The sequence below is a fragment of the Dendropsophus ebraccatus genome, chromosome 6 (genome assembly GCF_027789765.1).
Source record: "Dendropsophus ebraccatus isolate aDenEbr1 chromosome 6, aDenEbr1.pat, whole genome shotgun sequence".
In the NCBI taxonomy this organism is placed as follows: Eukaryota; Metazoa; Chordata; class Amphibia; order Anura; family Hylidae; genus Dendropsophus; species Dendropsophus ebraccatus.
The window spans coordinates 18,070,298-18,082,487 of NC_091459.1; the positions used below are offsets into that span (position 1 = coordinate 18,070,298).

The window sequence follows — 12,190 nt, forward strand, 5'->3', positions numbered from 1 at the left end:
GAAAGTAAACATATTTGAAATGTTTATGATTTGAGAGATATAGACGTAATAAAGACCTATTGCCTGCATTGTTTTGATAACCTGTTGTCCTTGCTTATGACCCACTTAGGTGGGCCAGGCAAACGCAGTTCAACTGCAGTCTCAAGGAAATACTGGTAGATGATCTCCACTGAGCCTGCAACCAAGGGGGGATTGTGGGAAAGTGTGTGCATTGTTGCATAGCAACAGAGCTTAGAGCGGTAATCAAAAAGTGAATAGATATACAGTACAGAGGAGAAAACCACTACGGGGATGTATGTTTACTAAAAACTACACATGTATCCTCTTTAACACCTATGCATGTAGTACACATCTAATTGTATACTATTGTATATAGTGAAAAAAAATAAGTCAGCTTAATCAATAGTAAACGTTATGTGTAGTTAAGAGGCTACATAGTTAAGTATTAATCTAGGGTTACATGGAGACTTTGGCTGAAACACAGTGAAAGATTGTGATGTGTTAACTTACTGTATACTCCAATAATTGTACTCTGTTGTGAAAAATAAAAATAAATTGGGCCATTATGTGACCTGCAAGTTGCTGCAGCCTGACTTTCTCCAGAAAATGATTCCGTTTCTGAGTCAAACAACTTGCAGTTGGTAAAACAACCCCATTCACTTCCATTAGTTAGATCTTTACCTGCTAGATCTGTATGGTAAGCCCTAGCCTTTAAACAAGTAATTTCTGAGAATCAGTACCACTATGGACAAAAGTAGACACAGAGAAGTTGAAAAAAAAAGTTCTTTCTTAAATACCATGTTCCCTATAGATTACGTTTTTTAAGGGGGTAATGGCAGGCAGATGTGATAACACTGAAGCAGTCCCACACACATTAAACCCCATGCATATCCGGAATGTAAATACACACTCCTACTGCTCAGGATATTGGCAGTAGAAACATATATATATAGTAAGACATGGCAGGGGGGTCCGACCTCAGTACCCCTCACCAATCTCTGTATTGGGCCCCCGGCTTCGTAGTTATGGATACAGTCACGGGTACGGCACGTCACCCGTATCTCTAGTTATTCCTATCACAGGCTGACTGAGATGGGACAGCTTCACGGCTAATGACTGGCTGAGTGAGCTGTCCCTCTAGAAAAAGAGTGACAACCCTATTAGCCAATCACTGGCCAGTAAGCCTGTGATTGGCTGAGTGGGCTGTTACTCTACAGGCAGGTGAAAACACTGGAAAGCATCAAAAGAACACCAGATTAGTGCGGACAGGAGAGGAAAATATATATATATATATATATATATATATATATATATATATATATAGTTTTTTAGATATGCTGCTGCCATTTTCCGAACTTTGCAAATAATTTGGTTCCGTACAAATCTGGGTTCGGTTGGCTCGGCTCGCTTATCTCTAACTGAAGGGCATTACTGACTACACTTTTTTAAATACACCAGTCAGACTTATAAAAGAAAAAATATTAGGTATATCATAGCACAGTCTTCACTTGTGTGTTACTTGTGAAATGTGTACACGCATAGAAAATGGTTCTATATTGTTTTGTTCATCTTTTTTAATTATTTATCTAAATTGGGAAGGTACTGTTACAAAAAATTCACCAAAGCAGACCACTGGTGTATATGTTATGTGCAGAGTAAACAGTACGTAGCAAACAGGTTAACATGTACAGTACAGTGCTATCAAAGGGAAAGAAAATTGCGGTATGAAATTATCATTACAGCTAGCAGCAAAATGTTTTGTTATTTTTTTTTTGGCATGTAACTTTTGGTTTGAAGCCTAGAATTTGCTAAATGAACTCCCTAAATACCTGGTTTGGCAAACAGAGGTTTCAGCATTGAAAAGTACACAGATGGCTTGAGACTGTTTGCCATGCCACACATAAAAATTCAGTAAGGTGGAAAAATCTATATTGAAGTTTATATAGGATATGTCGATGACTTAATTAGATTGATACTGCAGTTACAGAACAACTTCAGTTCTTAATATGAGTATAAACATTTAACAGTTGCATAGTGAAGCTAATAATAAATATAACAGGATGAAAAGAAAATAGTAAGGAAGCAAAAAGAAATAATTCTGTAAATGACGGAGTGTCCAATCAATAATGTTCTATTCACTATATTGCAAAAAACTGATGCATAAAATCATATATGTTTTTTTTTTTTGTTGGGATGATAACAGGATAATAATAATAATAATAATAATAATAACAAAAATAAATATAATAATAATGCTTCTTCTATTGTTATTATTATTGTTGTTATTATTATTATTATTATTATTATTATTATTGTTAGTTTTATTATTTATATAACTAAATTATTTATATTTTTATTGACTTGAAAATATTCTGGCTGCTATTGAAGGATCATTTTGTTAGGAAATAAAGCAGTTAAACCTTCTACATAGATACAATTATATTTACTTTAAACAGCTCACCCAGATGATCACTATTTTGTGACTTCTAAAACAAATTGCTAAACTCTTTACATATACTGTTCCATAGCCTGATCCTCTAACATAACCCTCCATCTACAATAGCTCCATATCTCAATCAGATTATGAAAATTTTGTAAAATCTTAATGTTTAAGACCAAGTTTTTTGTTTGTTTTTTTACAATGGGGTATCAATACCATGGTATGTTGAAAGTATCCTCTATTCACTTACATGAAACAATCTAATTAGTGCTAATTGGTGAGTTAAATGTTTCACTGACAAATGTTGATTCACAAGCTCTGTGTGATGGTGGCACGGATACAAAATTTCATGATGTTTCACAGTAGGATATAATTGCATCTTCTAACAAGGAAGTCAGTCATGTGACACTTTCCATTGCCTACTCAGTTTCTACTGTGAGTGCAATTTGGATTTACTACTAGGCCAGGAACCAATCAAGGATGATTCCAGAAAGAACAGTTAGGCTTTCACAGTAGTATGTTTCAGGCCTCGGAGAGTCCACAGTAGGAGATCACTGAAAAGAAGTTCTAGAAATTCTTTGTAACTTGGTAATATATAAGATGTTAGATGTTAGGGGTTCATTTAATGAAAGTGACATAAGTAAATGTTTATATTTCTAATGGTACACAGAGGCGTACATTAAGCTAGAGTTAGAAATCTAGAAAGTCTGTAAATCAAGCAGATGATTTGGACCAGTGTCGGACTGGGGTATCTGGGGCCCACCAGAGGAAATGACCCTGGGAGCCTACCAATGAAGAACTAGTGAGAAACAGCATGTCAGTCAGTGTTTGTGCAGGTTCTAAAGCTGGGGGCCCAATGGAGGATCCTCTGGTACTCTGGTGGGCTAGTCCGACACTGGTTTGGACTCCATAAGGAACAGAAAATACCAAAATGACAAATCGCCCTATAAACAGATTTGTCAGCACTAATATTTATTTGGTGCTTTGAATGAAAGAAGATTCACAAGTAGCACATCGTCCTGGAACAACTTGAGCATAAGCTTTAAAGGGAACCTGTCTTATTGAAAATGCAGTCTAATCTGTTGGTAGTATGTTATAGAACTGGATGGGGTTAAGTGAAATAATATATAGCTTTATGGTAAATTTTCCAGGATAAGTTATTTGTGGAAATCTTTGCTCGTTGTAGGCTAAGTAGTCATGTGGGCGATCCTAGTCAGTGATTTACAGCTCTCTATACAAACACTTATACACAGATAGCTGTCAATCACTGAAAAGGGACACCCACATGACCACTTAGCCTAAACTGAGAAGAGATTTCTGTGAATAAATGACAAGTAATCCTGGAACTTTTCCTATAAAACTGGATATCAATCTGCTCAGTATCGGACTGGCCCACCAGAGGACCGGAGAATCCTCCAATGCGCCCCCAGCTTCAGAACCTGCACAAACACCGACTGACATGTTGTTTCTCATTTGTTCTTCATTTGTGGGCGCCCAGGATCATTTCCTCTGGTGGGCCCCAGTCCGACGTTAAATCTGCTCCACTCATCTTATTCTACAACATGTGTCCTGTAGTTATTTTATTTCAATGTAACCAGTTCCCTTAAAGGAAACCTGTCACGCGGGGGGGGGGGGGGGGGGGCACACCGTGTGACAGGTTCCCTTTAAGACTATCGTTTTTGGTGTTATTTGTCAACATATTTGTACTGTATATCTGAGGTCATCTTAGATCTAGCATATTTAGGATCCTAGATGTGAAGCTTTTTCTTTTTTTCCAGAGCACTCTCTGTTTTTTCTCACTGGATAGAAATAGAAAACTGAAAAAATCTTATCATTTCCCATGAGTATATGGTATCTAGCGCATAGCTTATTTCTGACACTAGACTCATAACTTTCTATCCTCAATTTAATCACAGTATGTAAAACATTCTCTATAAAGGGCAACATTTTAAGCTTTTCCGTGTGCTTAGATTTTACCTGCACCAGAGCGCTTATCATTCAGGAGCAGAGCGGCAGAGCATGTGCTTGTCAAGTAATTAAAGGTTTCTCGATCAATTAATTCTGGCATATGATTCCTGTTGTCAGGGACACGTCAGTAAGCCTTTGCGGAGCTGTTCTAGGACTGGTGCAAGCATTCCTCTAATAAAATATAGCGTCGTTCTGAAAGTAACCTTTTTGTATAACTGTTTACCATTCAATGACTGTAAACAGCAGATATTATCCTTCAAAAAAGAAGCTTTATTGGTACATTTACAGTATTTACCCGCTATTGAATATTCTACATAATGTTTACAAAGGTTTAACTGTTTTCAAAGACATTTTCCCTAAAGTGTTTGTTTCCAAGATACCTGAACTTGAATTGTTTGACATTTGCTTCGTTCAAAGCGGAGTTGGTTGCCTTGACTACTAATGCTTTTATGGATGACTAAAGATGTTGTGGATGACTATAGACGGGGAAAAGAATGTGCAATTTGGCAGTGTTCATTTTTTTTTTTAATCTTAAATATTACATGTGTATATGATATGTATTTTAAGGTCACATTTCCACTAGGACTTTCTGTACCCACTTTCGCAACAAGAGTAGTTATCAATCATATTGATTACTTTATCGCCAGTTGGGAAACTAGAGCAGCCGTCTTCCACTGTAAATATTTTAATAATTTTTTTTTAATTGAATAGAGAAACACTTCATGTCAAATAGTACTTTGGGGAAAATGAAAATGTAGTTTCCATATTGACAGGTACTGTAGATTTTCCATCATTTTAGTATGGTATCACAATAGCTTATGTGAACAATAATGGCTCCAGGCTTTTTTCCCTGACAGATACTACTTTTATCATTTTGAAGTTATTGGTTGGAAGTGCCATCTGCACTGTGTGTGTCCTTAGTTTAATGGATAACTGTTTGTCAATTTCACACTATGGGTGCGTTAAAAGGGTATTCTCGTCTTGTAAAGATGGCTTCCTGACACCTCTGGTCTGCTTGTAGGTGGTTGGAAAGCCAAAAACAGCCGTAGTCAGTGGGAGTGTAATTGTAAATTGTGTAATTGATGTCCTTTGGCTGTTCCCACAGCTTCCCAACCACTTGTAGCAGATGCAAACAGGCTAAGGGAAAGGGAATACCCCTTTAAAGCGACTCTGTGCCCACAATCTGACCCCCCCAAACCACTTGTACCTTCAGATAGCTGCATTTAATCCAAGATCTGTCCTGGGGTCCGTTCAGCAGGGATGCAGTTATTGTCATAAAAATAACTTTTAATCCAGCAGCGCTGTGTCTAACGGCCGGGGCTTACATTTGTATATGCATTAGGCTGGCACCACCTCTCTGTCCTTCCTTTCCACCCTCCTCAACATTTACTGCTGTTTGAGCTTTGCACAGGTGTATTAACGATCCAGCCCATGTTCATTATACAAACAGGTGGGGAATAGGGAGCAATCTGCCTGGAGCATTCCTAATGCTGAGGAGGGTGGGGAGGAGGGACAAAGAGGTGGTGCCAGCCTGATGCATATACAAATGTAAGCCCCAACCGTTAGACACAGCGCTGCTGGATTAAAAGTTATTTTTATGACAATAACTGCATCCCCTGCCGAACGGATCCCAGGACAGATTTTGGATTAAAAGCAGCTATCTGAAGGTACAAGTGGTTTGGGGGGGTCAGATTGTGGGTACGGAGTCGCTTTAAAGGTACATTCATGGTACCCTTTTGCAGTAGATTTCATTCTGTGAGTTTCACAGCAAAATCCGCTGCGTACTGTTATGGTCTATATTTCTGCATTCTCACTGTGGATTTTTATTCAGTTGCAAGGATCTTCCCACACCCCTGCCTGCTTCTCTGGCTCCTGAGTCACCGATGGACTGCTCAACCAATCAGTGCGCTGTCCTGCACAGCCAGTGATTGGCTGAGCAGGCTGCCAGTGACCCAGGATCCAGAGAAGCAGGTGGGATTGTGGGCAGGTATAGCATTATCTCGTTTAAGGCCAAGCAGCTAACAAGATAAGTAGGCAGCAGCTACATTCTGGCAGAGGAATGCAAATCCACAGTGAGATTTGAGAACAATATGCCATAACAGTACTGAGTATCGATACAGTACCTGTGAATGAACCCTAAAGGCATTGAAAATTTTATCTAACCTATAGACAGTAGGTGATACAACAAGAGGAGCTGAGTAGAAAGACATAACATTTTGTGGGAAAAGAGTCAATGTAACAAATGTATTCTTAAAGGGGTGTCCTGGAGATATTTTTTTTCCACTTAAAAAAAAAAGTCTAGCGAATATTTTAATTAAAATATTGTATTGCCCCCCAAGAGTTATACAAATCACCAATATACACTTATTACAGGAAATGCTTATAAAGAGCTTTTTTCCCTGCACTTACTACTGTATCAAGGCTTCACTTCCTGGATAACATGGTGATGTCACTTCCTGGATAACATGGTGATGCCATGACCCGACTCCCAGAGCTGTGCGGGCTGTGGCTGCTGGACAGGATGATGGCAGGGGGACTTTAATAAAAATTTTCGCCAGGTTTCTCCTTTAACAGTGTCTAGGTTGGCAAGATTAATCAATAGCAGAAAAGCACTGTTCTATTTTATTTATTTCTCTTGACATTAGTAATATATTATACAGAACTTCACTGGGCTTAATAGGACCTTCTTGTGTTAGAAATTTTGTTCAAATACAGGCAGTGTGTTAAAGAGCAGGAGGAGCTGAGCAGATAAAAGTGAATCTGTACCCACCTCACCAATCCCTGCAGCCTTTCTCACACCATGCTTGGTCCCAGGGTCCGCTTGCCTCCTGGGCCATTTTTTGTGGAAAAAACATCTTTTATTCTGGCAGTGCAGGGTAACAGAGGCAGCCTAGAGTATCCATGCTCTAGGCCTGCAAACGATGAAAATTCAGCCCAGGGGAGTACTTACTGTACAAAGAAGAAAGGCAGAAAAGAAAAAGAGAGAGATGCTGCAGGCCTATGGCAGGGATGCTCTAGGTCACGCCTCTTTGACCCTTCACAGCAAGAATAAAAGATGCTTTTTACCTGAATAACAGCTCTAGGAAACAAATGGACCTGGGACCAGGCTTGGATTGAGGAAGGTTATGATCGGTACTGATGGTTTAAGGAGGGGGGAGTCGGGTGGGTATAGATTCGCTATAATATAGTTTAGTGAGAAAACATTCAGTATAACTTGTATTTTATGAATTTCAATTTAATCTAATCCTGGGTTTTATGTTTCTACTGCACATACCCCGTGCAGTAGGAATGTATACATACGTTCCCTGTACTGACGGGGGTTATTGATGAGAGCGGGAGCACTGTAGGGATAGCGATCCCGCTCTCATCATTCTCCAGGGGCCACAAGTAATCAGAGTATGCTGCGATACCGCAGCTGACTCTCATTAACCCCTTAAACGGTGCGATATACAGTGATCGCGGCGTCTAAGGCAGTGATTTTCAAACTTTTTTGAGCCGCGGCACACTTTTTATACTTAAAAAATCCCGGGGCACACCACCAACCAAAATGGCACAAAATGACACTAAAACTGTACATATTATACATATAGTTAATAATATAGATTCTAAATGTATTTATACTCACTCAGTGTGAAACCTGGGCCTGTTTTCTTCTCCCCCCTGTGCTTCTCTCAACCATACTTCTCCCCCCTACTTCTCTCCTGTGCTTCTCTCCACCATACTTCTCCCCCCTGCTTCTCTCCACCATACTTCTCTCCCCCCTGCTTCTCTCCACCAAACTTCTCTCCCCCCTGCTTCTCTCCGTTGTTTCTCTCCCCCATACCCATGTTTCTCTCCCCCCTGCTTCTCTCCCCTGTTTCTCCCCCATCCCCAGGTTTCTCTGCCCATTCTTTTCTCCTGTTTCTCTCCCCCATCCCCAGGTTTCTCTCCCCCTCTTCCTTCTCACCTGCTCCGAGATGGTCACCGCTGCTGTCCGCCTCACCTACTGGCCGCCCGTAAGGCCCGGACATGCTCCTCCAAACAGTGGAGACCGGGAGCGTCGTGCGCTGCGGCGGGCCGTAGCGCACACGTTGATTGGATGCGTGCATCACGGCCCGCCGCAGTGCACCACTCTCCCGGTCTCCGCTGATTGGATAGGAGGAGCACGTCCGGGCGCTACAGGCGGCCAGTAGGTGAGACAGACAGCAACAGCGGGGCAATCTGCAGGGGCACCATAGTTTAGGGAACTTTCCCCGCGGCACACCCGACCATGTGTCGCGGCACACTAGTGTGCCACGGCACACTGGTTGAAAATCACTGGTCTAAGGTACTCAGTGGCAGATCAAGCATCTGTCACTGAGTGATCGGGACCAGGTCCCGATCACATGTGCCGACAGACGGGAATAAGCTTCTTACCTCCATCCTGTCGGATCTGCGATGTATGTGTAGAGTCTGCTTTCAGGCAGGCTCTATACATAGATCGCCGATAACACTGATTTATGCTATGCTATGGCATAGCAAAGATCAGTATATGCAATCTAATTATTGCATATTTTACAGTGTAAAAAATAAAAAATAAAAGTTTTTAAAAGTATTAAAAAAAACCTTATAAACCCCTCCCAATAAAAGTTTAAAATACCCCCTTGCCCATTATAAAAATATAAATAAATAAATGAACATAATACATATTGTAGCATGCGGAATTGTCCGATCTATTAAAATATAACATTATTGTTCCCGCATGGTGAACGGAGTAAATGGAAACAAACAAAAAAAAAAATGCACCAGGATTGCTGGTTTTATTAAATTATATATCACAAAGAAATGCTATTTGATAAAAACTAGAGATCATGATGCAAAAAATGACACCCCAACCAGCCCTGTACGTAGAAAAATTAAAGCGCTATGGCTCTTAGAAGGTGGGGAGGAACATTGCATTAATTTGACCCGGACTTTTGTGCATCAAAGGCCTCTGTCTTGAAGGGGTTAATAATTATATATATATATATATATATATATATATATATTAATATTATTGTGTCACCCTTTAAAACCTAGTCCAGTTTTATACAACCTCTCCACCCTGCAGGATCAAGAGGGATAGACAAAATGTAAGAATGTGTTATTGATTTATGATGCCAATATTTTCTCCATCTACCAGTAAATCCTCCTGCATATATAATAGTGCACAATTCCACTTAGAAAACAATTATACTTGCATCAATGGAGATGGGAAAATTGTTAAGTGTGGGCTAGTAATTTAAAATGATTTAAAATCCCCTGTTTTCTGATGGATTACCTGCCAAGAAAATGAAAGACATGGCAGACATTTTTTTTTCTTCTTGTGGATTGTTGAATTATACCAGCACAGCTAATGCACGCCATGCCACATGGGATCCATACAGATATTTATCATTATAGAGGTAGAAATATGTATCAGTAGCATCTCATCTGCATGTACCTTAAGAAACATTTACTGTTCGTTCATTAGAATTTAATTGTAAAGAACATTACAATAATAATACAAACAGTGTCATGTATAGTACGAATAGGAATAGGAATAATAATAATAATAATAATAATAATAATAATAATAATAACAATACAGCATCAAGTATAGTAGGAATAATAATAATAATAATAATAATAATAACAATACAGCATCAAGTATAGTAGGAATAATAATAATAATAATAATAATAATAATAATAATAATAATTATAATTATAATAATTGAATGTTAGTGAAATTAATAATACTATGTTGTACTTTCATTAAATCTTTTCTTTCTTTATTCTAGCTTTTTTTTTCCTCTCAAAAGAAGCTAAGTCTTTGCAACTAATCAATATTAAAATCAATACAAATTGAGTTAAATTAAATCATCCGTGTCTCAAGGGAATGGTGTCATACTGCAGTACATTGTTTGGATATATTGCTAACTAGTTATACATTTGTCTAGGCCTAGGAAATCTTTATTGTTCTATGCAATGAAAATTCCTATCAAAGCTAAATTTGAGAAAACATTATTTAGAAAAGCCTGTGGCACTCACAGATAGAGGATAAAAAGACCTGTATTACATGGCTGGGTTTGAGAGTGGAGACTCAGGTGACTGACCATTTCACGCAACACCTGTGCACTTCGTCAAGGCACTTGATAAAGCGCACAGGTGCTGCGTGAAACCGTCTGGCCTCCGAGTCTCCTCTTTTTTGAGAAATACAGCAGAAAAAACTAATATTCGTTAGAACAAACTTGTTATCCAGTATTATTAGTTTAAAGTTACTCTGTACCCACAATCTGACCCCCCCCCCCCCCAAAACCACTTACACCTTCGGATAGCTGCTTTTAATCCAAGATCTGTCCTGGGGTCCGTTCGGCAGGTGATGCAGTTATTGTCCAAAAAAACTTTTAAGCTTGCAGCCCCGGGGTCAGATTGTGGGTACAGAGTCGCTTTAAGTTTGGTGGCTTTAATTTTCAAGTATTTGTGGGCTCTATGAGGGACAGATTTGCCCTCTCTCCCTTGCATATGCCAGTAGTATCTACTGCTCGTCTGATGGGTGAGGGGGGGGCAAGGCAAGAAGGGGAGGAGGCATGAGGCTATGTTCACACACATAAAAGCAAAATACAGCTGTAACATTGAGTGAAAATTTTTTCATGTAAATATGTGCTCTATTGAAGTCTATAACCATTAGTTCACACACAGAAAAGACTGTAGAGAAAATAGAGAAAAATTGCCCTAAATAGAACATGCTCATTATTTACGGCCTGTTTTTGCAAAAACAGACTTTTTTTTAACGTTTGTTATTTTACTGTGTGTGAACAAGTTAAATGAGTCTGATTGCCATCACGCCATGATGCATGTATTTTATTTTATGTATTTTATGTATGGTATAAGAATTATATGATATTAACACTATATTATCTAAGACATTGCTTGGTTTATGAACTGCAGTCAAAAACTAAGATAAAATTCTGCTTCGGGTAAAAATCAAGATAAATGGGATTCAAGACAGAGACATCATTTATGGAAGTCATTTTTGAGAAGCCTTATGATATCCAAATGTGATCTTTTTCAAATGGATGCATAAAAGTAGTATGCCTGCTTCTGAATCTTAGCCAAAAATCTGTATTACTTGGCAATGAGGCCCAATTAAAGCCTAAATATAGTTAAATTTTGCATACACATCACACATCCATTCTACCTTGTGTTTCTGTTGAAATCCTGACTTCAACAAAAATTTTACCTTTACAAGTCTAAAATAATAACCCTGATTTCTACTTATCTGTATTTCACAATTTAGGGACATAAGCTAGGGCCCTCACTTACCATTTCCCATTTATAATATTGGCGTCTATGGGCTCTATGTGGTAGAGTAGTCATTGGGGCGTTGTCAGGTACCAGTGCCTGGCTCTGCATACCGTGTAGGTATGCCAATTTAACCAGTAGGTAGCCAATGACTGGGATACAACTTCTATACCAGCTTGTTGGAGCTTCTGGGCTGTGTTTTCCCAGGTACCTTTGTGAATTGTCTCACAGTTAGATATTTTGAGATACTACACTTCATGGCCACAAAGGCTGGGAGTTCCGTCATCTCTGCATCTATCAGTCAAATTAAATCTATGAAGAATAAAGCATTGCACAGAAAAATTATAACCATCCTACACTTGTTACATGAGTTGAAGGGGTTGGCCATCTTAAAGTAATAAAGTTCAGTGTACGGTATTAGTAACTATACTCACAGCACTTACTGACAGCAGCTTCCTGTGTACCTCATAAAGCTAAAATGAGACTCCACTCCTTCAGT

The 12,190-nt window shown here is 39.0% G+C and overlaps 1 protein-coding gene across 4 annotated transcripts in view; it reads left to right on the top strand.

The window, feature by feature from the left end:
• ADGRB3 (adhesion G protein-coupled receptor B3) overlaps window positions 1-12,190 on the top strand; it is a 669,464-nt gene that overhangs the window by 610,359 nt on the left and 46,915 nt on the right. The window lies entirely within an intron of this gene.